The sequence below is a fragment of the Callorhinus ursinus genome, unplaced genomic scaffold, assembly GCF_003265705.2.
Source record: "Callorhinus ursinus isolate GAN/ISIS: 27379988/994484 unplaced genomic scaffold, GSC_fseal_2.0 scaffold15, whole genome shotgun sequence".
NCBI lineage: Eukaryota > Metazoa > Chordata > Mammalia > Carnivora > Otariidae > Callorhinus > Callorhinus ursinus.
The window spans coordinates 19,483,659-19,507,049 of record NW_027397077.1 but is presented as its reverse complement, the minus strand read 5'-3'; the positions used below and the strand labels follow the sequence as shown (position 1 = coordinate 19,507,049).

Genomic DNA, 23,391 nt, shown 5'->3' with positions numbered 1-23,391 from the left:
CCGTAACATTGGGGCACCTGGGTGGCTCAGTTGGTTAAGCGACTGCCTTCGGCTCAGGTCATGATCCTGGAGTCCCAGGATCAAGCTCCCTGCTCAGCGGGGAGTCTGCTTCTCCCTCTCACCCTCCCCCCCTCATGTTCTCTCATTCTCTCTCAAATAAAGAAATAAAATCTTTAAAAAAAAAATCCATAACATTTTGTAAAAAAATAGAAAGCCAGGACACCTGGGTGGCTCAGTCAGTAAGTGTCTGCCTTCAGCTCAGGTCATGATCCCAGGGTCCTGGGACTGAGGCCCACATCTGGCTCCCTGCTCAGCGGGGAGCCTGCTTCTCCCTCAGCCTGCTCTGCCTGCCGCTCCCCCTGCTTGTGCATGTTCTCTCTCTCTCTCAAATAAAAATCTTAAAAAAAAAAAAAAAGAAAGCCATGGGACAGTGTATTTGAAACCTAATTTAAAAATAAAAAACATATTTCGTGACTTCTGTATGCTAATGAAGATCCCACTGTGCATATGATTATGTGTAATTTGCAAAATACATTATTAGACTTATATGATTACCAAACATGTACACATAAGCAATAGTTTCTACAATTCAAACATCTCTCTGGCTAAATTAATATAAATTGCTGCAATATACCAATAATAAATAAGAGACAAAAAGAATTCCAGAAGCTAGGAGATGTAAATTAAACAAATCCAGTACAAGTTATTCTCACTAGGGCTTTAGACAGAAATCTTTTTATCACTGATTAAATGTAACATTCTGGGACTACATCAAAAACATGACTCTCTGATTCCATGTATCTCACACCTAAGCTGGCTCAACACTGGCTCATCATAACTCGGAATCTAAAGAGAGGCTGGCAGCACTTCATAAATACCTTCCTGTTCGCTCCTTTCTACAGTGATGCAATTTGACCTACATTTCCAGTGCCCATTGAAACTTCATAGGAGGCGAAAGAGGAGAGTTTTTCATTTCTCCTACCCTCTGATTAACTAGGACAGCAAATGCCACTCAAGGGACTGCTACCCGGCACAAGAAAAGGGGGAAAAAAAAGTCATGCCAGTAGGAAATTCCATAGGAGAACATTTAAAATTCCTGCATTCTCTGATTCTGCAAACAAACTGTCATGGCTTTACAAGATGACAGCAAAGAAGAGTTGCCCCACTTTACACCATAATCAGTCTAGGACACCAAGGTTTTTTATTTACTTCAGGCTCCCAGCATGATGAAAATTAAACTTGAACTACAGACTCTTGTCCTTGCCACCGTCTTTTTGTAAAAATAAGCTTTTAATTTTAGAATGATGCTAAATTTACAGAGAGGTTGTGAAGACCACACACTGTTCCTCTCTACCCTACACCCTGTTTCCCCTATTGCTAACCTCTCCCATTAGTATGCTACATTTGTCACAACTAATGAACCAATACTGACCTATTATTCTGAACTGAAGTCTGTACTTTATTCAGATTTCCTTAGTTTTTGCCTAATGTCCTTATCCGGTCCAGAATCCCAACCAGGATATCACATTACATTTAGTTGTCCTATCTCTTTACTCCTCTTCAAGACTATGAAAGTTTCTCAGACTCCTTTTTTGATGACCTTGACAGCAGTTTTGAGGAGTACTAGTTAGATATTTTTAGAAAGTCTTAAGTTTCCAATGGTTTTCTCATAATTATAATGGGATTATCGAATTTGAGGAGGAAGACCACAGAGATAAAGTGCCATTCTCATTATATCATATCAAGTGTACACTTTATCGTTGTTGATGCTAATTTGATCAGCAGGCTGGGGTAGTGTCTGTCAAGTTTCTCCACTGTAAAGTTTTCTTTCCACCTTTCTATACTGTATTCTTTAGAAGGATGTTACTAAGCACAGCCGACATTTAAGCGATGGACAGTTAGTTTCACCTCCTTTTGGAGGATTATTGACATAAATCATTTGGAACTCTTCTATACATGGAAGATTTTTTTTTTAAGATTTTATTTATTTGAAAGAGAGAGAATGAGAGAGAGGGAGAGCACATGAGAGGGGGGAGGGTCAGAGGGAGAAGCAGGCTCCCTGCTCATGTGGGACTCGATTCCGGGACTCCAGGATCATGACCTGAGCCGAAGGCAGTCGCCCAACCAACTGAGCCACCCAGGCACCCCTATACATGGAAGATTTTATCTATTCTTTCCTATTTGCTTACCTATCCAATCATTTATTTACATCAGTATGGACACACAGATATTCCTTTTATATTAATAGTTTATATTTTTACATATATTAACATTATTATACTATATTATATGTATATTATATCCTTTATATTTATTTTATATCTTATGCTATAATTTAAAATGATATTATTTAGTTGTTTAAATTGTCCCAGCTTTGACCCACTAGGCGCTCTTTCAGGCACCTGTGTTCATCTGACATACCCCACTACTGTGTGTTTAGTGTTTTGTTTTGTTTTAGCACTTTCGTGCTTTCTGGCATTAGAAGATGCTCCAGGCTCATCTTGTTTATTTCCTGCCACAACCATAGAATTAAGTGATGTCTGGTTCCTTTTACTGGAGAATGGAATTAGAAACCAAGGTCTGGGCACTGGCTCTTATCACAGTCTTTTAATGTTTTACACTTTAAAATTTCTACATAAACTACTTCTATAGTATATTAACACAATTATCTCTTTATCTTCATTTTGTGGTATAACATGATAAATCATAAAGAGGATGCTTAGTAATCAAACTACCATCTGGCTGGCCACCTTTCAGGTTTGATATGTCCAATAAATGCCTCATCATAATGAAGTTCCTCCAAAAAAATTAAGATTTTTATTTTCTGTTGTTATGGGGGGGAGAGGAAATCTAGATTTAAATGCAGCATGCTGGGCGCCTGGGTGGCTCAGATGGTTAAGCGTCTGCCTTCGGCTCAGGTCGTGATCCCAGGGTCCTGGGATCGAGTCCTGCATCAGGCTCCCTGCTCCTTGGGAGCCTGCTTCTCTCTCTCTCTCTCTCTCTCTCTCTCTCTCTCTCTCTGTCTCTCATGAATAAATAAATAAATAATCTTTAAAAAAAAAATAAAAAAAAATAAATGCAGCATGCTCGCTCTTCTATGCAAGAAAGTCTCCTTTCTCCCCTCATTACCATAAAATGGTATGTCAACTCTGAATTACCTGAGCTAAAGGAAAATACAAATATCAGTCAGATCTGGCTTTGAAATACATTAGTGATGAGTTATGACAGCAACTACATATTCCCATTTATGTTTTGTTTATTTTAACGTTACACATAGTTTTTCTTCACTGAAACTAAACTAATTAGCCCAACACAAGGACAGAGCCAGGAGCTTCTTGAGCAGTGAGGGCACCTAGTGGGAAGCAAACAGATTTCTGTAGATAACAACTCTACAGACAGGAGTTAATCCCCTCCAGCACACATAGGAAAATTTGTCACCTCAGACTTCAACCGTAGTCTGTGTAAACATGTTATGCTATTAAAATCTTTGGTGACCTCAGATTTGTTTTTTGTTTTGTTTTTGTTTTTTAGTAGAAAGCAGGCTGGGGCCAGCCCCTAATACTGATTTTCTCCGTCATCTTTTTTCAATCTGATTTAAGATTTATAGTCAATAAACATTTCTTGAGCCTCTACTATGTATTAGACCTAGACAGCACACTATGCCTGGTGCTTCCAATTAATCCAATAGATTAGAAAAACAATTAAGAGCCCTGTTACCATTTTTTCCTCCCAGCAGAGCTGCTGAAATTGTTGGGAGATAAGTCAGCCCTTTACAAGGCTAAAAGCACAAAATGATTTGGAGAAACACATAGTTTAATGTCTACTTCTACAGCTGTTGTTAACACCTTAGAAAGATCATAACTTCCTTATCTGTAAAATAGACAATCAAACCTACTTCCCAGGGATAATGCATAGAAAGCACAGCCCTGGCATACACAATGGGTTCTGTAAGTAGTAGCTCATGTTCCTATTTTGCATTTCATCATAAACATATCTAGGAAACACTAGGACTACCCCAGTAAGATGATTCATTGTTTTTATTATCTTGGGGCGCCTGGGTGGCTCAGATGGTTAAGCGTCTGCCTTCGGCTCGGGTCATGATCCCGGGGTCCTGGGATCGAGTCCCGCATCGGGCTCCCTGCTAGGCGAGGAGCCTGCTTCTCCCTCTGCCTCTCTCTCTCTCTCTCTCTGGCTCTCATGAATAAATAAAACATTAAAAAAAATTTTGTATTATCTTTGTAAACACTAAAATCATCTTAAAAAAAAAAATGTCAGTTCCTGTGTCCCAGTCAACCCGTCTTTGATAAATAAACAATGCACATTCATTCAAGAGGCATGGGCCAGAATGGACAGTAAATATGTATTAATAACAGTAGCAGCTAACACTGCCTGAAAGCTTATTTTGTGCCAGGCACTGTGTGGATGTTGCACAAGCCTATGAGGTAGACATTTTAATTATCTCTAATTTCCAAATGAGAAACCGAGGCTATAGAGGTGAAGTGACTAGTGTGAGGCTGCTACCCATCTAGGCTAGGCCATCTACCCTCACAGAAAAACAACAAACAGAATTGTACCAAACAACTAAACATAAACACCCATTCCTTACTTCACGCTAATTCCTTTTTCAAACACTACTGTGTTGGGTGCTACAGTGGAATGAAAGAGCTAAAATGCTTCCTTTGCTACAGAAATGCAAAATGGGAAAAAGGCTATGGATGCTTTGGCCTCTAAAGGGGACTCCAAATTGGGACTTCTTACTTCCAAAATATTTTTCAATAAATAAAACTCATCGTTGTCTCCCCACAGCGTTTTACAGCAAGTAGCAACTCCCTGGCCCAGCCTGCAAGGCTCTTCACCCTCCGGCCCCAGTTCTTGCCTTGGGGCGTTTGCACTACATTCTGCTTTTGGACCCAGCTAACTTCTTTAGGACTGAGTTTAGAAGTCACTTACCCCTGGGGCTGGGGGGGAGAAGTCACTTACCCTTTCATCTAAATGGACTTAATCCCACACTCCAATTCCCTAAAACTGGTTTAAGCCTGTATCTTCATGAATGTCAATATCCTCGGAATGGGCAAGCATCCTACTACCCTGTATCAAAGATCTCCCCTACAGGTTTCCCCCTAGGACAATTAAAAAGGTATGGAGAAGAACAATCAGTTTTTGAAATTAAACAGATCAGGAGTTAAATCCTGTTTTCTATTTACGAATGGACTTCAAACAAGTCATTTCACCTGTATGATGAAGTTTAATTAGGGGGTAACAAAAGCACAGCGCTTAGCACATACTAAGCGCCATTAACGTTATTATTCCCATATTACAGGAAGAAATTAACTCCCAATTAGCAAGATACCAAAAGCCACCAAGCTGGTGAGTGGTAGGGGTTTGGGTTAAAAGCCAGTTCTTTTTCCTTCTTTCTACAATTTACTGAGCACCATTATTAAACACCATGCTTGGCAATGAAGACATAGCTGTGAAACAGGTACCCTGCTCTATAGTACTTACATTCTGGTAATGAAGAAATCCATCAAACATTTACACTAATAAATTTAAGTGTTTGAGGGAGAAGAGCAAAGTGACTGCTTCTATATGGTTTTTTTTTTTTTAATTTTTATTTATTCGACAGAAAGAGAGAGAAAAGAAGCAGGGGGAGCGTCAGAGGGAGAGGGAGAAGCAGGCTCCCCAATGAGCAGGGAGGCCGACATGGGGCTCTATCCCAGGACCCCGGGATCATGACCTGAGCCGAAGGCAGACACTTAACCCACTGAGCCACCCAGGAGCCCCATATATATGGGTTTTAGAACAAGTAATAAGATCCCTGGATCTTATCTGGAAGGTCAGGGAAGGATCCTGTGAAGAGGCAGCATTTAAACTGAGACCAGGAGGCAGAAAAGGTGTTCTAAGATGACGGTGGAGCTGGCACCTGAGGCAAAAGAAATCTCAAGAGAAAAGACTCTAGTAAGTACGGCTTGACTGAAGAACTAAAAGGCCAAAGCACCTGAGGAGGCAGAGATACAGGTGGGGCCAGATCAGAGGACCACAGAGGGACATGGTGAGGGTTTGAATGCCATCCATCCTTGAAGCATTGGGGAGCTACCAAAAGACTGGCTGCTCTTGATGAAACAGTTTTAGACTCACTCTGACCCTAGCTCCTTGAGTTCAGGCCCTTTTGGTATCTTTTTATCATCTGTATTTCTAATAATGGCAAGTGTAAACTTTTAATAAATATTCGTGAGCCACTGGAAAGAAATCTCTGGTAAAGACAGATTAAGCCACTTCTCATCTTATTAATCCCACATCTGATGCTTCTATTAAAGGACCTATCACTGATTATTATAGCTGGGTGTGGACCTCTCTTCACTGTTTAGTTTTAAGTTTTGGGAAGCAAAGTAAATATCTTTTTTTTATCTTTACATCTCTCAAAGCCAAGTGCTCAATAAAGTCATTTTAATAGCTTAAAATCTTTTCTTGTATTTCTAGATTGGCTGAGTAAGAATCTTGTCAATTTATCCACCTTAGTTAAATAGATCTGAAAGGATAATATGCAGAGACTAAAAAAAAAAGTTTCACTTCCCTTTTGCAGCTTTTTTTTAAGATTTTATTTTTAAGTAATCTCTACACCCAATAGGGTCTTGAAATCACAACCCCAAGATCAAGAGTTGCACGCTCTGTGGACTGAGCCAGCCAGGGTACCCCTGAAGCTTAATTCTAACAACAAAAAACCTTCACCAATGTGTGATTAAAAGTACAATTTTTGTATTTTAGGATATATCAGTTGTACAGTTCACATGCATATTTTTTTTAAAAATCTTAGTTTAATTTTAATCAAGAACAAAATGCTCCAACAGAAGGTCTTTCAGTGATTTTCCAATTCTCAGAATTGTTCATATTATTTCTTTGAATATTTAATTAATCTGATAAGGGTAGGATAACTGCTTGGACTATTTATATTAAAAGATACAACTGAGTCATAATAGTTCACATGCTTTAAGGTTTATTTTGGGATTTCAGGAGATGAGAATGATGCATTAACATGATGAAAGTGCAATTATGAATATGCTACTACTGTGTGCTAGTAATTCTCCATTTGATTGCCCTCTCCCCATCGCCAGACCAATTTTCCACTACTCTGGCCCTGCTCTGTGCCCCCAAAGACTTGACCTTTATGGGTAGAATCACTGGGTTAAAGCAAGCAGGCCTCCAGGTGGGTTCGGCCAGTAGAAGGCATCGGAAGAAGATCAAAGAGAGAGGGAGGAAAGAAAGTGGGGGAGGGAGTATTGCTTCCTTATTCCCTCTCTGCTCTCGGCTACAAACTCAAGCAGTGGCCGAATCCTCCAGGGCCCCGCCCTGCCACTCCAGCTCTCTCGCTGGACTCCAGCAAAGCTATCTCTTCTCTTTGCTCCTTTGGACTCAATGGTGATAATGGCTTTCCATTGCAGTTGGTTCCACGGATTATAGGAGCCCCATGTCATCCTTAACTCTGGCATTCCTCTGAAAATAATCCTTTCATTAGTCTCCAGAACCATCTGAATGGGCTTGGTTTCCTGCCAGACCTAAGAATTCAAACCATAGACTTGTAAAACCATCAATCTCCCTCTTTTGCATATAGCAGTTATCATCACAATGGTTATTCATCTTCCAAAGCAATTCCTTCACACAAAGCACTGCGTGTAAGCTCTTATAATTCTCAGGCAGAAATGACACCTTTTAAACTGGTCAGTGCAGGAGAACACAGGAGGGCGCTCCCGAACGACAGCTACGACAGCTGGCAGAATGGAGGGGCTGACACAATTCTCTAGGCAGGAGTCTGTTACATGTCAAGAATAAAACGTTTACAAAGAGATGCTACTTCCTCCTACTTCTCCCTGGGTTTCCTCTCACTAAGGGCCTGGGATCACAGTCAGCGTTGTATTTTCACCCAGAACACCAAGAAGCTGTATCCCTGCCTGGGGAAGTTGTCCTGTGCGGCACTTCACTTTGCTAGTTTCTCAGACCTAGGCATCTGCTTACCACTAGGCCAAGCCACAGAGAAAGAGAGCCAACCATCTTTTATTACTAGCCACCTGCCCATCTTTCCTTCTTTCTCTTTCATTCCAGGATAAATCTTTCTTCTACACTAAGGCAAAGATGAGCAGGATGAGAAAATTCTGCTTTGTTCAGCCTTGCCTGTCTCTTTAACAGATCTGACCAGATTAGCACTTTTCTTTTCCACTGGAGAGGACTGGCATATGCTTATACCATAATCTGCTCTGAGCTCCTTCGGATTTTTCTTTTATCAAGTCAACTGGATTTGAGGTTAGATGTTAACTGAAATCACCTGGGAGTGTCTAACCACTCCACCTTGTTTTCACTTAGTACAAGTACCCTGAAGGTGACTCTATTTCTGAATATTGGGACATTCTTTTGAGTAAGAGCCTATTTAAAGAATTCTTCTAGGGGGCTGAAAAGAACTGATGTGGCTTAGGGGCTCCTGGGTGGCTCAGTCGGTTCAGCGTCTGCCTTCGGCTCAGGTCATGATCCCGGGATCCTGGGATGGAGCCGCACAAGTCTGGGCTCCCTGCTCAGTGGGGAGTCTGCTTCTCCCTCTGCCTGTCGCTCCCCCTGCTTGTGCACTCTCATGCACCGCGCTCTCTTTCCGCCTCTCAAATAAATAAAACCTTAAAAAAAAAAAAGATAAAGAACTGACGTGGTTTATTCAACAAGCTACTCCACCAAGAACTCCAAATGTCTCCCTCTGCAATCCGTAGACATTCAGAGTTAACAAGAGTTGCTAAGATAAAAAGACAGGCAGACAGAGGGAAGTCTGCAGAAAAGATTCTCTGCCTCACTTTAGCCAAGGCTAGCCAAAGGGCAAGACAGCTCTTCTCCCAAACGGGGGGGGGGGGGGGAGAAGCCCCTCTCTTCAGCTTTTGGCAACACCTGAGAGGCAGTGAGATTAATGAAACTTGGTTCACACTATATATACATTTACCATTCATTATCCTTACTCGTAAGCATTCCAAAGGATATTTAATTGGGCAACTCTATAACCAGCTGTGTGGATCTATATCAAGTATTAGTCTACATCAAATATTAGTAGTGGTATCTTTGGGTAGTAAAAGTATGTGTAACTGTTATCTGCTTCTGTGTATTTGTGAAACTTTCCAATTTTTCTACAAACACCTATTTTTTCTTAGCGGTTCGCTGTTCTAAGAGGAGGTAACAAATCAAACACTTCATTTTTGCAATCAGGAAAAAGTTATTAAACAAAAACCTTGCAAGCATTCAGAAATTTCAGTTTTCCATGAGAACCGAATTTATGTAATTCTTTTTTTATGGAATTCTTTTTAACTTTTTCTTTTTATTATATACTACATTAATACACTGCATAACCTTCTAGAAGGGTAGATGAGCATAACCAAGTCATTTTTCAACAGTCAGGAAAATGGTTCCTTAATCAATATTCCCCAAATCCTTTGACGCATAGAATGATTAACTCCAGAGACACACCTATCTCTTTTCATCAAACTCCACTGATATGGATAATAGGAAACCCATTTCTCCTTGCCCCCGTTACTGAACCTGTGGATGTGCACCATAGCTATGCAGGGGATGACAAAGCACACAGCCATGATACCAATCCCAGGCAGAATCTTGAACCACATCACACCATGGTCGTCGGGGCCAAATTCTTCCTTCCCGACGCCCTAAAGGTGACCCAGCCTCAGCCCCTAGCTGATAGGCTCCCCCCCTTTTTTTTATGGAATTCTTAAAACTTAAAATCAAAGTCATATTTTTTAGCTTTTGTGTATTTTAAGATTTTCAGTACTACATCTTGTAACTCTTGTTTTAAAATTAAGAAACTATTCAAAACGTGAAAAACAAGAATACTAGATTTAACATGTAATTTTTTTTCTAGTACACATCACAACCTTAATTTAGATCATTTAGACTCTTCAAGGTCAAAGTTCACTATTTTCATATGCTGCAGTACTAATTCAGGTTTTGGTTTTTTTTTTAAAGGAACTGTTTCTAAGAACATCACACAGATGATATCATATGCAGTTAAATGGTTAAGAGGCTACAGATGAAAAACAGACTGGTGTTTCTTCCACTTACAAATGCTAGCCAATAAAAACTTTCCAGTCTACAGCTGATTAATACTTGACACCAGATCTATGGAAAGGAAAGCTAATCGTGGCTGGTTGTTAGCTAAAGCAACAGACACACTAAGAAACCTGCCTACTATCACATCGTGCCTGCTGTTTATTAGGACAACTGATTTTTCAGTTTAGCTCCATTACAGTTCTAAACAGAAAACTGGAATACTACCTTTTCTAGGAGCCACTGTTCTCATAATCTATAATAGCTAAACACGTGTTACTCACTGTCCTGCAGTGTTGAAATATATTCACAGGGAATCTTGAAAACCATAAACATTTTTACTAGCTTCAGGAAGCTAGTAAATTTGAACAAGTGATTCCTTTTAGACTGTCCTAATGTAATGGCAAATGGTCTCTTTTCTAACTTCGATTTCCAAATGATTTATAGTTACACCTACCAGAACAATAATAATCAACAGGATGGATAGTGGAAGGAGCAGTGAATGGAGTCTTAAATATCTCTTTTTAGGGCAGCTAAGAGGACCTATGTTCCAAAATACTAAAAATGTCTTTGAGTTCAGAACATTAAAACTTAAAAACAGCAAAAAACAAAACAAAGCACAAACAAAAAAACAAAAAACAGCGTGAACAAAATATAAACAGATGAAAAGTATGCACCTTTTTTTTTTTTTTTTTAAGATTTATTTGAGAGGGGCGCCTGGGTGGCTCAGTCGTTAAGCATCTGCCTTTGGCTCAGGTCATGATCCCAGGGTCCTGGAATCGAGCCCCGCATCAGGCTCCCTGCTCCGCGGGAAGCCTGCTTCTCCCTCTCCCACTCCCCGTTTGTGTTCCCTCTCTCGCTGTCTCTCTCTCCATCAAATAAATAAAATCTTTAAAAAAAAAAAGTATTTGAGAAAGAAAGAGAGGGAGGGGAGGAGCAGAGGGATGGGGACAAACAGACTCTGTACCTAATGCGGAGCTCGATCCCACGGCCCTGAGATCATAACCTGAGTCAAAATCAAGAGTCTCCTGCTTAACCAACTGAGCCATCCAGGTGCCCCAAGTATGCATTTTTCAATGAAGAATTTTGCTAGCACTCTTTTCAGGATTAAGTTCAAGGATTCTAAAGGTTCAAAATGCTTGCAAAAATGAGACCATGAGACAAACTAGAAATGCAAGAGAAAAAGACAGTTTTTGACTAGTATTAAGTGTTAACATGTTTAGAAGCTGTAGAAATCAGCACCTGAAACAAATTAGAAAAAGGCAATTTAAAAATTAGTGTTAAATGTTAGGACAATGTTCTAAAAGCTACAGAAAAGTCTTGACATGTCTCTATTTACAAAAAGTTTTGGCTAAATAAGAACCACCATATTAACACTATGATCATATTAATGGTTCAGACTACAGCGAAACTTTACAAGCAAGGGGGAAGGGCCTAACATACAACCCTATTGTTAACAGAACCCTGTCTAGAGACCCTAATTAAACAAAAGTGTCAAACACTCCTCTCAAAATCCCTTGTAGTGGTGGGCCTCAACAGCAGAAAACAGAGTAGACCATTTAAAAAAAGAGTCCAGGGGTTGGGAAGACAAGTGACTATACCACAAGGTGGTAATTACACCGTGGGGAAGTAAAAAAGGCCAGACTGAAGGGCTCCAAGAGGTACTTCAAAACCAGCTAATCATGGCAAGAAGAGATGGGACAAATTGGCTTCTCAACTGGCTATCTATGGGGATATAAAAAGAGGCTGGGCCTCCAAAGCAAGAATAAACAAAAGTGGCTACTAATGGCCAAGGTGAGGACTAGATACCTCCATTACACACCAGTGTCCCAACATATATTCACCCATCTCCAATTCAGCCCAGAAACCTGAGAAACCAGAAGAGAGGCTTCTCCACTTGGGAAACCAGCGTTCTTGAACCATCCACAGCAAAGGCATGGGTAGTCAGAATACCTAGGTTTTCCTGCCAACTGTCCTATGTTGCAGGGGAAATTGCTTACCTTTTCTAAACCATTTGCTCAGCTGAAAAACAGGAAAAATATGCTTTTCTCTGACTTCAAAAGATTATTAAAAATAGGAGTATATACTTGAAAATGCTCTGAATAAAATCACACTGTACTTACACAACATTTTACTGCTAAAAACATGGTTTAACTTACAGCCAAAGGCTATATAAATGTAGGTTGTTCCTTCGACCCATAATCTGTAAGGTTTAAAATATTTATTTTTAAGTATTAGCAAGGTTACAATGAAAGCCACTAGACAGGTGGAGAAAACAGAAAAACAGAAGCAGGGCAGTGTGGGGACATTCAGTGCAGGGGCCAATAACTATCTCACTGTGGCCTAAGGGAATCACTATGAACTAAGGGAAACTATTCCTAACAGGAACCGTGTTACCAATAAATGACTATAGTTCATATGATTTTCTTTTAAAAATCAGTGGGGGCACCTGGGTGGCTCAGATGGTTACGCATCTGCCTTCGGTTCAGGTCATGATCCCAGGGTCCTGGGATCAAACCCCACGTCTGGCTCTTGGCTTGGCGGGGAGCCTGCTTCTCTCTCTCCCTCTGCCTCTCCCCTGCTCATGCTCACTCTCTCTGTATCTCTCTGTCTCAAATGAATAAAAAAAAAAAAAAATCTTTAAAAATCAGGGAAATGGGGTGCTGGTTGGCTTAGTCGGTTAAGTGTCCGACTCTTGATTTCGGCTCAAGTCATATCAGGGTCATGAGATTGAGCCCCACTTTGGACTCACACTAGGCATGGAGCCTGCTTGAGATTCTCTCTCTCTCTCTGACCCTCCCCCTCCTCATCTAAAATAAATAAATAAATCTTTAAAAAATAATAAAAATCAGGGAAATGATAGAAAAGATTACTATGTAAAAAATGGATAAAATGTTATTGCCCTTGGAATGGTAAGCACTTATTAGTGGAAATGGAAAGAGATGGTGGAGTCACAAAACTGCTTTTGAGCTTAAGAATCTTTAGAGGCATGTGGGGTTGAGAGGGAAAGGGGTGAACCAGGGGTCATCAGCATGTTGCAAATAGTAAATGGGATCAATAATGCACAAAGCAGCTTGCACAAATGTTCAGATAGTGGACATCTGTTGGTTTTATCAGCCCTGTATTCACTCCCCTGCTGGGGAACAACCCCCCCGCCCCAGTAGGTACTTTCTCGGTGAAGCAGGAAACAAGGCATCTTCCAGGACCCAGGCTGACCCTGAGAGATACACTCTTAGTAGAGGGTGGAGTTACAAAGAGCTGGAAAGGTTAATAAGGCCAGCACCCTGTGAAGACTGTCCACTGAGGCCTGGTTCTTCAGCTCTATTGTCAATTCGGGGAGCTACACCACATCCTTCCAGTAACCTCCTTTTTTGCTTGGGGTAGTCCGATTTTGTTTCCACTACTTACAACCGAAGACCTTTAGCTGATTAGCTATTATTTTCAGTCTAGGAGAATCTATTTTCTCAAAGATTTGGGAGGTAAAATTTGACACGTAATTTTAAAATATTAGTTTTGTGGTAAAATAAAGGGATGTATCACGGAGTAGAATACAGAATTCATGTAAAATTTTAAGATACTGGATTTTCCTTTTGAGATTTCTAAAGATATGCTCCCCCCTCATCCATGCAAACTTCTTTAGTAATGGATTTAAGCACTGATACAGGGATAAACTTTCCGTAACTTTTAGAATCAGCCCCTAACTAGGTAAAAGATCTAGGGCAAGTTACACGACCTCCCTAAGGTTCACTTATCACAACTTTAAAATGGGAGTAATAATAGTACCTACCTCATAAAGCCGTTATCCCAAGAGATAACACAGGGAAGCACTTAACACTATGCCTCACTGCAGAGTTTATCAGTCATGGCAAACAAGGGTTAATATACAACAGCAAAGGGCATACTCTTCACAAAGATGGCCACAATACAGCTGCCACCCCCCCACCCCCGCCAACTGCTGTCAGCATGACCTGTGATCTGTACTTTGCAGCATCTTCCATCAAAAGGTGGTGCCTACTTTCAACCCTTGATTCTGGATTGGGCTTGTGGCTTGCCATGACCAAGAGAATGTGGCAGAGTGACTCTGTGTGACTTCTAAGCCTAGGCCTCAAGAAGCCTTGCAGCTCTCACCTTGAAACACAATGTCTCCATGTGAGGATAACGTAGTCTAGCTGCTAGAAGAGACTGTGTGGTGGTCAGATGAGCTGTCCCAGCTAGACAGATCCCTAGACCAATCAGCTCTGCCTGGAGACTGCAAATGACAACAGCCACATCAGTGACCTCAGGCCAAACAAGAGCAGTGGAAGAACTACCCTGCCCTAACTGTGTACAAATAAATGGTCATTATTGTAAGCCACAAAGTTTTGGAGCAGGTTCTTCTTACTGTGCAACATGTAACTGATAGGTATACTTCATCAATTATCATAGTATTTCTACATTGTTTTTATTCCATGCATTTCCTAAAATTTCCTACAAACAAACCCAAAGCCCCAGTGTTTGCAAATAAGTATGTCACAGCCAGATGTGGTTATACTTCTCATTCTTCATAGCCAGGTCAACGTTTCTAATTTCATAGAAACATTGAAATGTACCTCAGAACTTGGGGGTTTAGGTTGGAAAGTAAAACATACTCCCAAACCAAAATAACTTAAGTGAAAATAAAGTGAAAAATTTCTAAAATTATCACAGGTACACCACAAGGATGCAGGTGCACAGAGAGTTGAGCTAAGACTGAGGTAACTAGCTAAGAGAAAAAAAGTGAAACAAAATTGGTATGATTCATTCAAATAGTAGAAATCAAAACAGATTCCCCTTTTAACAGTTTTTGCACCTGACATTTTCTTCCATATACTTTATAAAGATGACCAAAACCCTCTTTTAAAAGTTTACCATGCACTGTCAAGAGGAAGGAAATGCTTGCTTTAGGTCACCATCCATACAACAAATATTTACGGAGTACCAACTCCGTAAATGCTAGTGAGCTGTTAGCCCTGGAACATTTTTTTCAACAGTGTACACAGAGATAGCACACTAAAGGTAGCATGACTAATGACTAGGTGAACCTAGACCACACTCCTGTCTTGGCCAAGGTACCTGGTCTGGTCAGAGGGTTTAGGCTGGTGAATGTGGCAAACAAGGCTCTGTCCTCATGCAAGCCTCTAGAAGGAGGAAAATATTAACAGCCAATATTATTATCACCACCAATATTATCATCACTGTCACTACTATTATTATTATATATCCTTACTTGTCCCATCACTTCTTCCTCCTTAGTTACTGCTAAGTATCTGGAACTCTGCTAAGCACTTGCCTTATTTAATCTTCACAACAACTTAGTAAGGTATTGCCTACATTTTCTTTCATTCATTCATTCATTCATTCATTCATTCATTCATTCAGCTTTACACCCAATGAGGCTTGAACTCATGACCCCGAGATCAAGAGTTGCATGCATGCTCTACCAACTGAACCAGCTAGGTGCCCCAGTATTGCCCATATTTTATAGAGGAGGAGACCAAGGCCATAAATGGCTAAAAGTAACACAGACAGTAAGTAGCGGAGCTCAGGCTTTTAAACACTACCCTATACTGCCTCCATACATCTGAACTCCTTAATGATTTTACAGGAATCTCAATGGAGAAAATCTTTCACAGCAAGAAATGAGGCACAACATACTATCATGAAATGTCTGTGTTTCAGTGCGTTTCCTCTGAAAACTGTTATTTAGTCCTTTATGGATTTTTTTTTTCTTTCCTGTTAGAAAAGTCTGGAAAACAGGGGCACCTGGGTGGCTCAGTCATTAAGCGTCCGTCTTCAGCTCAGGTCGTGATCCTGGGGTCCTGAGATAGAGCCCCGCAACGGGCTCCCTGCTGAGCAGGGGGCCTGCTTCTCCCTCTCCCACTCCCCCTGCTTGTGTTCCTGCTCTTGCTGTGTCTTTGTCAAAAAAAAAAAAAGTCTGGAAAACATTCTTGCTTATTAGTAAAACAGAAAACATTTTTAAGGTATATGAGAAATGTATTTCACTTCTACTACAACACAGACTATGAATGAAAGCAGTCATGAGTTCAACTAGCCACAAATAGGAAATATTTTAATTACTATATTTATTCTTCAATAGCTTTATTATTTTTTCCTGATTATGAAAGAAGCACATGCTACATAAAAAGAAAAACTGAGAAAGACAGTGTGGTTTTTTTTTTGAGAAAAACATTTTTTAAAAAATCACCCACAATCTTATTACCTAGAGATAACAAGTTCGTATTACTCTGTATATCCTTTAAGATACTTTCTTTTAGGTTTCTATATACAGGGCTTTTGACCACCTTTAAAAAATCATTAAAGAAAAGAAATCACACATCATATTCTCATGTTACCTTCTTCTAAATATCATTCCACGTCAAAGAATATCGACCTGCATCACTTTTTTAAAAGATTTTTAAAGTAATCTCTACTCCCAATATAGGGTTCAAACTCACAACCCCAAGATCAAAAGTCTGCACTCTCTACTGACTGAGCCAACAAGGCGCCCCCTATATCATCCTTTTTAAAGACTGTACAGTATTTCACTGCCTGGGTAGGTCCTAATGGACCTAATCAATCCTTTATTAATAGACATTTGGATTACTTTCGATGTTTTGCTATTATAAAAAGAAAATGAGGCAGTGAGCAGTCTGGTACACACATCTACGCACATTTGACCAATTGTTTAAGATAAATTTCTGGATTTTGACTTGCCATTTCATTTCGTGACTTTGGATGCATGTTGCCCAAATTGTCATCTAGAAAATATATACCAAATATACCTTTTTTTAAAAAAGGGAAACCCTTAAAAATTTAAGAGTAATAACATTTACTACTATCTACATAAAATGGCAAAATATTTTAAAAAGTGCATCTTATGTCTAAATATCTAAAATACTGGGGCGCCTGGGTGGCTCATACGGTTAAGCATCTGCCTTCGGCTCAGGTCATGATCCCAGGGTCCTGGGATAGAGCCCCGCATCGGGCTCCCTGCTCCGCGGGAAGCCTGCTTCTTCCTCTCCCTCTGCCTGCTGCTTCCCCTGCTTGTGCTCTCTCTCTCTGTCAAAAATAAATAAAAATCTTTAAAAAAAATAAAAATAAAAAATAAATATCTAAAATACTAATGCATAACTCTGATATTACAGTACGTTTACATTTGGAAGGGGAAAGATTCTAAAATACCCAGTAACTTCAGCATAATGTTGTTTCGAAAAGTTATACTCCAAAAAGAACATACTTGCTGCAAAACAAGCAAATTAGTAGAGAATGTTAAAAGGCAGGAAGGGAGGCAAAAAATAAACCAATCATTTACAGCAATTATCAGGTCACCAAATCTGCATCCCATACAACGACCAAGAGAGAAGGGTTGAGAGAGGAGAGAGAGAAAAGGTGAAACTAAAAGCAGCAGCCCTCAGAGCTTCAGTGATGGCCGGATGAAATTACACACAGACATAGACATCTACATGCTCTGCACACATCAATCCTGGAGCTAATCTCCAGGAGTTAGAGCACAAGAGGAATCTTTGTGTGCTTTATTTCACCAAACATCATGCAGAAAGGGGGTGGGGGAGTCCAAATACAGATTTCCTTAAGGTAAGAGTGTCTAGTTAGCAGCCTGAGGGCCTAGTATCAGTTATGTCCTTTCTAGGAAAAGGGGACAAGAGGAACTTGAAGCATGAGACAGCTCCAAAGGCATAGATTCCTTTCAAACCATCACACAGGACAGGGTTCAAACATCAAACTTTATGGAAAAGTGGGCAAGGTGAGAACATTTTTAGCAATAAATAAAACTTCCTGGTGATATAACGATACATGTGCTAAGAAGGGAAGGCCACACACTATATATAACTAAGAAGAACTAACCTGATGGAGTTTCATCCTAATGGAAGAAGACAGGGGCCTTAGATAATGCTGCTATACCAAAAGCACGGAATACTTGAGGAGGCAAATGACAATGTGTATGCAGTGGTGGGGGTGGGGGTGGGGGTGGGTGGTACAGCTTGGTGATGCCACAGACCTATAGGACTTAGGAGTCAAACATTCTTCTAGGCAAGAGGTCAGCAAACTATGGCCTATGGGTCAAATCCACCTGCTGGCTGTACACATCACGAGCCCAGAAGAGCTTTAACATTTTTAAATGTTTCAAACAAATAAAAACTTATTTCATGGCACATAAAAATTATATAAAATTCAAATGTCAGTGTCCACAAAGTTTTGGTGGAACACAGCCATGGCCATTCGCTTATGTCTCTGGCTGCTTTCTAAATACACTGGTAGAGTTGCACAGGTGTAACAGAGAGATGGCGGGGGAAGGGGATGCTGACAAACTGGAAAATATTTACTATGGCGTCCTTTCAGAAAGTTTGCTGATCTCTGTTCTAGGCCATGAAGTCATGCAGTTTTTGAATGGATCATGGCTCCAAACCTGGGGACACTTGTTGGTTTGGCCCCTGAAAAAGCTAAGATTTAGACATCACCTGCCAGCCTAACAGAGAATGCAACCCCACGGCCAAGAACAGAAGACAGTTCTAATAGGTCCTATAGCTGCTGGGGTACCTGCCCATGGTAACCAGAAAGATGTGAAAGGCTTTTATGAGTTCAAAGTAGGAGGACCCCTAAAAGCTTACATGGGAATATTCTGAAACAACATACTAGCTTTTCCTTCACAAGACAAGAATAAAACCATCCTCAAGATGGCTACCACCTTTAAGCATTTCTACTAGGGGCCTAGGGCTGAGCAAAGCCTTTTGCTTTTATTATCTCATCTAATGCTCGCCTCCTCCAGACTGAGAGAGGCTGGATAGCTCAAGCTGAGCACAACCAGAAAGCTTAGGAAATGGGCGTCACAACCAGTCACAGTTTGTGTTCATACCACTACCCCACTTAAAGGCAGTGGGCATGAATGCTCACCACGAATAAATGAAAGGAAAAGACCACAGGAACAGTGGAAACAAGTTTGTTCTTACAGCCATAAGCATTTAAGTATTTTATTCATATTTCTCTTCTTACTCATAATACCTTCTCTTCTTTCAATGTTTAAAGATAGGAAAATACAATTCATTTCTTCCAGACCCTTTTCCCTGTTGAGAAAAATCGATGCAGGTACCCAACTGTGGAGGCATTTTAAAAATGCCAGAACTAGACAAAGTTATAGGTGTAGCTTCTACTAATGAAGCCCCTGGAGTACCTGTGAGGGTCCCCAACGCGAGGTGAGCAAACCCTTTCAGAGACAATGGGCTGAAAAGTACAAGTGCAGTTTTTCAGTTTAAATTTTACATTTAAATTACAAGTGAAGAACAAAAGTTAAGTGGAATCTTACACAAAGAGACAGCTATGATGCTGGCGGGTGGTTACTGTCACTTTCGGCCCAGCACCCATGTCTTCAGCTTTACCAAGCGCACCACCATCTTCCTTCAACTCCCCCCACCCCCGGATATCGACAAGGTAAGGACCACTTAATCCTAACTCATTTCTGAAAACCTAATCTTTAAAAAATGTTTCAATTTGTTAATATTTTCATTATTCTTTGGGAAATAATATATATCATTACCATGTACCGTGTTTATACATGTTCATTCCGGTGTTGAATAGTGGTTATCACATCTAGCTCCCAAGTCCTTAACATGGGCCAAAGGAGGGGTTGAGAGTTTTTTACACAGGAAACTTCATTCCTGCCTCCTCACACCTCTACTGCCATAGGCTTTATCCAGATGAGGAACTGGCGGGTCAGGTAGGTTAAGTAGGTACAGTGAATGAAAGAAGCCAGATTTGAATTTGAGTCTGTTTTGATGAGAAACTTTTTCCCATCATGCTCTGCTGTTTGGCCAAGGCAAAAACAGATTTTCTAGAATGATTACCTCCCAGTCACATTTCAGATTTGCTGGAGAGCAGTAAGAGAGTGGAGCTGGGTGAACCATTTGCTCCAAGGGCTTGTTGTCAAGATCAAATCTCTGCTTATTGACCATCAATCTATTTGCTCTAAATTTTTAAATTTAAAAACAGCCACAATGCACCCAAGACTAGCATGTCAAGCCCCTTATATGTGTGTATGGTTTATCAACTAACAGGCAATGCTTTGCTGTGGCAACAAAATATAAGTGTTTTTGCACCTCTAAGACCACATGTCTAGGCTAAAGACAAGCTTAAACAGCAAGTACTGGGCACAAAGATCTGTATTTTCTTTTTTTCCTTTTAAGAATTATTTTAACTCCCATTTTATTCAATAAAAACATACAACTCTAACATTTTGGGGCTCTGGACCTCTTTTATAACACAACCACAGACCTTCTCCCTAGAAAGACACATACACACAAAAAGATTTGATCGCAATGACAGTGAGTTCAGGAATCTCTTGAAGCCCATTCATGGACCCCCTAAAAGTCCAAAGGCACCAGAACAACCTTTGCTCTAAAAAACATACTGCAGGGGTGCCTGGGTGGCTCACTCGTTAAGCATCTGCCTTCGGCTCAGGTCATGATCCCAGGGTCCTGGGATCGAGCCCCGCATCGAGCCCCGCATCAAGCCCCGCATCGGGCTCCCTGCTCTGCGGGAAGCCTGCTTCTCCCTCTCCCACTCCCCATGCTTGTGTTCCCTCTCTCGCTGTCTCTCTCTCTCTGTCAAATAAATAAATAAAAATCTTTAAAGAAATAAAATAAAAAAAAATAAAAAACATACTGCAGGGGCGCCTGGGTGGCTCAGTCGTTAAGCATCTGCCTTCGGCTCAGGTCATGATCCCAGGATCCTGGCATCGAGCCCCGCATCGGGCTCCCTGCTCTGTGGGAAGCCTGCTTCTCCCTCTCCCACTCCCCCTGCTTGTGTTCCCTCTCTCGCTGTGTCTCTCTCTGTCAAATAAATAAATAAAATCTTTTAAAAAATAAAAATAAATTTAAAAAAATAAAAAACATACTGCAGAAATGTCTACATCATTTCACAGTCCTGGGGTAAAGACCTTAGAGCCAGCTCTCTCATCATCCTTTATAATTTCAGAAGGCTAATATTAAATAAACACTCAAACAAACTTCCATAACTAGACTCCCATACTCTCCAAGAAATCAGCAATCTAATGACTTGAGTAAAATCACCAAATCTAAGATCATATAAATTCAAAGCCCAAATCAGTTTTGTTATAGCTTAGAATCTGCTACTTCTTTCTGCCCAAAGATTTCCCTAAAAAAGAAAGAAACATTAGTATGGTCTAGAGCTTGAATCCTTCCTATTTTAACATTCATGGACACATTAAGATATAATTATATGGAAAAAAGACTACTAAAATTTACTAAAACATGTCCTTTTATTATACATGATATGAAAAAAAGTCAATTAAGAGAATTCTTAAATGTTCACATAGATCTATGTCAATGCAGTTGCAAGTTAAATTATATGGTTCACAAGCAGATTTTTAAAATTTTCATGAAGACTCAAATTTGGATGTGTTTCGAACCACTTGGATCAAGAACTTTCAGATGTGTTTATTTTTTAGGTATATCTCAAACTTTAAAGTCTTTCAAATCTCTCTTGTTCTCATTGCTTTACAAAATTTCTAGCACTGTCCATATTTTTACGTTACAAAATGAATATATATAAAAGTGTGTGGCCAGGACTCCATCTATGAATACAAGATAGACTGTCTCATGAAAATTTAACAGTTACAAGAGGTGGTAATACTCTGCTATAGACAATACTAAAGATTATTTTAAATCACTATCACTAGATACTGTTTCAAAATCATTCTATGATAAGATGAATTAACAAGTAGCTTACACAGAACATCATTTCACCCCTTGACAATTATCTTTTAAACAGCAACCATCCCCACCAAAATGCAGTTGGGATATATAATCAATTGACACAATTTACAGTGTGTAGTACCTAAGATTTAAAGCGAGTCTCCCATTGGTTAGAGTATTTTCTTCCCTTCTAAAACCGAGAAAATGAACAGGGCCTGATGCCCATGCACACAGAGAGTTTACGCCAGTATTATTTTAAGGCCAGGGGAGGCTTCACACCCTTGGGGAGGTCAAATTATACCTCAGAATCTTCACTCGAAGTAATTTTTTGGGGTTTTTTGCCTTTGTGCCAAAAGTCAAAGGTGCTAATTCTTGAAGAACATTATTGGAGTTTTGACTTCATACATGTGAATAGAATTTTACATATAATATACTGATCTCTAGCCAGAGATTAAACACATTTCACTGCCATACATTTGCATTTACAACTCTTCCTCTTTGAAAGATCTAAGCGAAAACTAGGAGAAAGAACCCAAGTTTCACAAGGAACCAGAAACAACCAAATCCAACCCACATAACTGCTTCAGCCCGGATGTGAAGAGGCAGGGTACTTGGAGGGGACAGGAAAGCTGGAAAATAACTTTATGTTCAACAAATTACCAAACCTGGGTTAAAACTCAGATACGCTTCTTATGGCTAACTGAATCTATCCCACTGGAGATCAAATCAGCGGTACTTGTTCTTGTTTTCTCTCGCCTCTCACCACCTAAATGTTGCCATTTACGAGAAACTCAACGAAGTTGAATCAAAGTGACTTTTGGGAAAAGATGCCAATATGATCTACACTGTACTCCGGAAATGTGTTAACTCTACACACAAGGCGACGTTACTCCTTGAGCACCAACCCCACACACCCCCCCCACTTCACTTTCAACTTCCCCTTAAGATGGGGACAATCACATAGCCATTTTTTTCAAAATCAAAGAGAAAAAAATAAATAAAGCACCCCCTCCAGATCACTGACGGGCTCCCGGCGCCCCGGGGGGTCGGCGGGCACAACGCTCCCGGGTCGCTCCGACAACTCCTCCGGGAGGTCTCCAAGTTTCTCTTTCCCCCTCGCCGAGCACCCGCCAGAACCCAAGAGGGAAGGGGGCGGCCCCAGGGGAACCCGGGGCCTTCGCGGCTAGCCGACCGCGCCGGGAGCAAGTGCCCGCGTTCGGGACCCGCCCGGGTGCGCGTGGGCGCCAACTTCGCAGGGACCCTCGCGCCGCGCCCCCTCAGTGCTCCTAGTCCTGAGCGCCTCCCGGGCCAACCGGGTGCGGGCGTCCCCGCCGCCCTCCCCTACTGCCCCCCCAGCCCCCCCGCGGAACGAGCCCACCCCCCGCTGCGGCAGCCGGGATGCGACGACGGGGACGGCAGTCCTCTTCCCCAGGAAGGCGCGGGGGCCCGGAGCCGGGCGGCACGCAGCCCCCGCAGCCCCGGCCGCGGCCGGGCGAGCTCACCTGGCGGCTGGCGGCGGCCTCCGGGGCGGCCTCTGGGCGTGGGCCGGGCGGGGGCGGCGGGGGGG

At 41.1% G+C, this 23,391-nt stretch overlaps 1 protein-coding gene and 1 pseudogene across 2 annotated transcripts in view; both read right to left on the bottom strand.

The window, feature by feature from the left end:
- The window catches only part of ATXN7 (ataxin 7), a 137,103-nt gene extending 113,735 nt beyond the window's left edge, over positions 1-23,368 (bottom strand). Inside the window, exon 1 of one of the 2 annotated variants that reach the window (XM_073901493.1) lies at positions 23,327-23,368. The gene's annotated coding sequence lies outside the window, so the exon portion shown is untranslated. The remainder of the gene's footprint in view (positions 1-23,326) is intronic. The other variant, XM_025885478.2, reaches the window with a different exon arrangement.
- LOC141374247 (NADH dehydrogenase [ubiquinone] 1 alpha subcomplex subunit 1 pseudogene) lies at positions 9,386-10,934 on the bottom strand (annotated as a pseudogene).
- Positions 23,369-23,391: the final 23 nt, after the last annotated feature.